The following is a 6,000-nucleotide window of genomic DNA, read 5'->3' as shown; positions in this document are numbered from 1 at the left end:
AACCCACGGGGGGACGACTATTAACGGTCCCCTCTCTCTATCCTTTTTCCTCTCTCACAGCCGACACTGAATTTGCTCTCCTTCTTATTCGCTCTGGCGCCGTCCATCGCAGAGTACACAGTATTTTGTGAGTAGAGACATTGTCATTCTCCGTGGCACGCCGTCAGACTACAGCCAGCTGTTACACAATGACACCCCGTTGCACCAACATTGACATCGGTGTGCCTGACTATAGCACGCACACGCAAGCACTTGCTGACACCTACAGGAATGGATCTCCGCTTCAAAACCTAATTGTTGACAGAAATATCAAAAACTGCCAACTCGGAGAGACTTGGAATCGAGGCAAGCACACAAAGCCTCTTTCTAGCCCTCTCGCTCCCTCTTTGTGTGTGTGTGTGTGTGTGTGTGTGTGTGTGTGTGTGTGAACTGGCAAACTGCAGTGCACAGAAAAACACCAGCATGCTGTCCATGCAGTGGCTGCATGGAAAGCACCTGAACAGGAGAAACAACAAGGAACTTGAACCCACCGTGGCTCATCGTGACAAGGCAGTTCTCCATATCAGACAAGTGGTGGAACTGTAACTATTATAACTTGCCGTGGCGGAGGGATTAATGAATGACTAATGAATGAACCCAAATTGTGGCTACTGGTCGTCCGGGTAGCGTAGTGGTCTATTCTGTTGCCTACCAACATGGGAATCGCCGGTTCGAATCCCCGTGTTACCTCTAGCTTGGTCGGGCGTCCCTACAGACGCAATTGGCCGTGTCTGCGGGTGGGAAGCCGGATGTGGGTATGTGTCCTGCTCGCTGCACTAGCGCCTCCTCTGGTCAGTCAGGTTGCCTGTTTTTTTTGGGGGGGGGGGGGCTTGGGGAAATAACATGATCCTCCCACGTGCTGCGTCCCCCTGGCGAAACTTCTCACTGTCAGGTGACAAGAAGTGGCTGGCTTCTTTGTATCGGTTGTATCGAAGGAGGCATGTGGTAGCCTGCAGCCCTCCCCGGATTGGCAGAGGGGGTGGAGCAGCAACCGTGACGGCTCAGAACATTTAATTCCCCCCCCAGTTGTATCCGGCCAATTGCCCCACTCTTCCGAGCCGTCCCGGTCACTGCTCCACCCCCTCCATGCATCCTCTGCTACATGTGGAGTTGCCAGCTGCTTCTTTTCACCTGACAGTGAGGAGTTTCGCCAGGGAGATGTAGCATGTAGGAGGATCACGCTACTCCCCCTAGTTCCCCCCCCCCGACAGACCGACCAGAGGAGGCGCTAGTGCAGCGACCAGGGCACATATCCACATCCAGCTTCCCACCCGTGGACACGGCCAATTGTGTCTGTAGGGACGCCTGACCAAGCCAGAGGTAACACGGGGATTCGAACCGCAGATCCCTGTGTTGGTAGGCAACGGAATAGACCACTACGCTACCCAGTCGCCCCCCACATGGTCCATCCTTAAGCTTATTTCATAATCTACGTCTGTATATCAGTATCCTCACCTGAGCCTCATACTGTACAAACCCATCAAATGATTGCTGTTCATCTCTGGTGTTGCATCAGTGCTTGCTGTAACCCAGCTGTAAAAGTGTGAAGGTATGCTACATCAGTGTGAAGGTATGCTACATCGGTCCTGTTGGGGTTGTGTGTAATACTGTGCCTAGAGACAAGCCTGGCCTGGCTGATACAGCAGCCTTTAAGTGTCCTACTCTAAGGCACTGGTATTACTGCTCAGTTCCTAATTTAGACCCCTGTGTGGGCAGATGTGTGTGTGTATAAACCTTCTGCAGTCGATGACCCCTCGGCAGCAGCCTTGAATGCAGCAGAGAGTTGTAAAGGGCACTGTACCGCAGGTACACTCGGCACAGAACAAACCCAGGGGCTCCATTTAGACGAGCTGATGATGGGGCGCGGTGGCGTCTGCAGTGAGCACATCAATCCTCCTCGTTCCAGCAATGGCTCCCCGCTGACTCACCTTCACTTTCTATTCATTTCAATACACTTGACAAACGAGCCACCGCAAACGCGCAGCCAGAAATAATCCGACTCCAAAAGGAGCAGGTGTGCCATGCGTGTCTGCTTGTTTTAACAGTACATATCACAGTATTTGCATTTATATGCCAGAGGTTGTCATGAAATATGATTCTTCAAAGGGGGTGTTTCCAGTAAAATTTGTATAGCGTTTTTTAAAAAGTGTTTTACAACGCAGCTTTACAGATGAAAGTCCGTGCAATCCCGCCACTGTAAAGAATAGAAAACAACGGTCTATTTTCAACCTGCACATATGTCTCACCCCTCTTTATATACTTACTTTGGCTCCTGTGTGGTTGTTGCCTGCATTGACTTCAAAACCTTGCTGCTGGCTTTCAAGGCAACTGCCTGGCACTCCGCCAACTTAACTGCAAACTCTTATTAGCGTACGCATTTCTGCTTGCCCTCTTTGTTCCACCTCTGCAAGTCTACGGTCTATACCCGTCTCAAAAGGACTGAGCTCTATGTTGAGACCTTTCTCTCACCTGGCTTCAAAATGATGGAATGAACTTCCATCTTCAATGACTGGGCTGCAGACTTGCTTTCTTTATTCAAGAAAGGCCTACGACAGGCCTACCTTAATCCACAGATGTCTCTACACGTGACTGTGATACCGATGGGTGGCATTGTCCAGCAAATTTGGGATCCCCTATTACTTGCTAATTTAATCACTAATAGTCACAAATTGTGACTATTAGTGATTAAATTGTACCTGTTGTACACTTATGCTGACTGCAACTGACTGTGTTGGCTATGACATTATTTATTATTGGTGCCCTAATAAGATGACTGTAGGTTGACACACGGCCCAGCCATAATGCATCTGGCGCCAGGTTATCCAAGGCCATGGTTTAAATCAGTTCCAATTTCACAAAAAAGAAAATCAGGAATCAGGAGCAATTTATCTTCGTAACTTTCACGTACTTGCGTACACAAAAGAAACGAAATTCCGTTTCCCGCAGCCAACAGTGGTGTGACGCAAAAGACAAAAACACAACATCCCAAATTTCCCCAAAAACGACACCACCAAAAGTATACAAAAACAGAGAGAACAAAGAAAAGAGAAAAAAACCAGTTAACAACACAGTCCATTCAGTGCAACATGGTCCAAAAAGTCCCACTGTCCACAGAACGAACGCCAGCCAGCCAGCATGGCTGTCGGAACTGCCGGTCTGCATGGGCTAGCAGTTAGCTTAGCCTGCCCCGCTGCCGCGTCCTGTCAAACTGCCCTCGGTGCTTTCTCTTCAGGTGCAGCTCCGGTCAGGGCCGTGGTCCCTGTGCAGGACAGAGTAGATCAAGCTCTCTCAGCCGATCCAGTGCCAGCTCTGCTGTGGGCTGGGGGAAATGACGGTGTTCCTGATTCCTGGTCTTTCAGTGACTAGAGGCTGACCTATAGGCCTAGCTGTAATGTTGCTGGTTCAGTGACAAGGAGTTGGATGGATGCTGGCCATAAAGTGCAGACTGGCTCGTTGTTGGAGCCTAAGGAGACCATGACCCCTGCCAAAGTACTTTTGTGCAAGTCACTGAAACCTCAAACACAGGCAGCCCTGCTCTCCAGTTTGTCAGAAAATAAAACCGCAGTGCTGTTTGAGTGTATCTTGGTTGCATGCATTAAAATTTCAGTGATTTTTGAATGGTTTTGATTACTTTCAGTCAATTCGCTCAAGATTATCTGTTTTATCTCTCTGCAAGACGTTGGACAGTTATCTTTACAGTTAGTTATCTTTGGCTGGGCTGTATTTAACACTATAACTGTCCTCTGGATGACAGCACCTGGAGGGGGAAACTCCAACTCATTAACACTCAAATGAAATTTGTTCGAGAGTCCTTACAGTTTTGGAATATAAATTGTTCACATGGTAAATTATCTTTGTTTTCTATGTGAGGTGCCCCCTCTAGGCTGTTTGTCATGTCACCGTGTCTACAGCTTCAGTGGATGAGGACGTGAAAGACAAATTTATTTGTGTGTGTTCTTTTGAGAGAACTGTTGCAGTTTAAGTTTGTTTACCAAATGGGTTTTTGTGTGTCTGTGTGAGTTTGTCTGACTGAGGCACAGTCAATGGGCACAGGGCAGAGCCTTGTTTGGCGATACCAGGCAGCAATAGTTTGGACAGGTAATTGAGTTGAACTGCATTCTGAGCTCTGAGTGATGGCTTGACACTATCACCAAGAGCAGAACTCCTCCCCACTGAAGAGGGGTTTTTAGGGAATTTAATGTTTAATCTCCATTTTTTAAATTAAAGATGATGGAAAAAGTGGGACCTTGAACTCGCCCTCTTCCATGCTGCCTTTTGACAGCTCTCAAGTCGTACAGTACCCGGCCCAAGAGGCAGAACTGAGTGTGTGTGAGAGCGAGAAACGGAGAGAGAGAGACCTGCTGATCGGAATGCCATGGGTACCCCTCCATTTTCACCTTGTTCTTTGTAAAAGCCTGAGGTAGGTCAAAAGTAAGAAGAGGACATGTGTGTGACACATGGAAAACAAGGATGTTTTACTCCGAGGCCTCAGGAGAATGCATTCTGACGTTTTGAAAAAAGTATACACACACACACACACACACACACACACACACACACACACACACACACACACACACACACACACACCATTTTCATTCAGGTGTTGATATACACATGCAGGAAGGAGTACAATATGTTCCAGTGATGGAGCAGGAGCAGGAGCAGGAGCAGGAGCAGGAGCAGGAGCAGGATGCATTTCTCTTGGCCTGTTCATTTCAATACCAGAATGGCCAGCAGAGCTTTGAATAACGCGACGAGGGTTTTACATTACAGCTCTTTTGCATAATCTCCAACGCTAGGATGATCCCACGGTGTATAGTTACTCAGAAAAATAACATAGAATAAAAAGACACTTGGAATGAAGTATGGCCGTGAAAGCCATTAGCGGAAAACAACAACAAAAGCAAAGATCTCATTCAGTGCTCTTTTCGGTCACACTTACTGTTAAGCTTACCGTCGTTGCAGATATTAACTAAAGTCAATTATTAATTAAAGTTCATTAAGAATCAGTGAGTGTGGGTATCGTGGAAGATTTGGCAATAATCTCAAATCTTGCGCGTGCACTTTCAAACTGTGCACATAATGCAAGACTGGAGGCCCGGTGCATGTTGGAGAGTACACCGATATAAACTGATCAGCAGCTGATAATAACTGGGCCATAACTCACAGGTTGTCCCTGGGAACATTTAGACCAACTTTTTTTCCTTTTCTTTTCTTTCTTTTCTTTTCTTTTCTTTTCTTTTCTTTTCTTTCTTTCTTTTTTCTTTTCTTTTCTTTTCTTTTCTTTTCTTTTTTTATCTTTTCTTTCTTTTTTTTGTTTTCTTTTGTCTTTTCTTTTCTTTCTTTTTTCTTTTCTTTCTTTTCTTTTCTTTTCTTTTTTTTTCTTTTCTTTTCTTTCTTTTTTCTTTTCTTTCTTTTCTTTTCTTTTCTTTCTTTTTTCTTTTCTTTTCGTTCTTTTTTCTTTTCTTTTTTTTCTTCTTTTCTTTTCTTTCTTTCTTTTCTTTTCTTTTCCTTCTTTCTATCTTTTTTTTTTTGTGCAGCGGAGCGACGTCAACAAAATTGCAACCAAAGTCATCCGCTGTACTCCGACTTGACCGTTTTTCTTTTCTGGGCGTTTTAATCGCCAAAATAAAGAAATTCAAAAAAGAAAATAAAGAGGCAGAATAAGCCGGCGTGCGCTGTCTGCGGGCGCCATCAGAAGCCGCCGCGCCCGTGTTTGGCCGCCGACGCCGGTGGGCACCGTTTCCGGTCTTGTTGCCATGGTTACGCGTATACACTCGGCGCGGAAACTTTTCGGGCAACGCTGGGGAAAAGGACGAATACGTTTAAACGCCTCGTCTACTAACCGACGTTTACGGCATAATATTGTTGTTCGCGCAGAGGTGAAAATACGCGCTAGATATTTGCCGACGTCAATTGTCCAAACGCGCGGAGTCCTGAAATTCGCTGCCTTTACAA

Source organism: Lampris incognitus, chromosome 20 (assembly GCF_029633865.1).
Source record: "Lampris incognitus isolate fLamInc1 chromosome 20, fLamInc1.hap2, whole genome shotgun sequence".
NCBI classification, from domain to species: domain Eukaryota; kingdom Metazoa; phylum Chordata; class Actinopteri; order Lampriformes; family Lampridae; genus Lampris; species Lampris incognitus.
The sequence above is the reverse complement of the archived record's forward strand: the minus strand, read 5'-3'. Positions refer to the sequence as shown.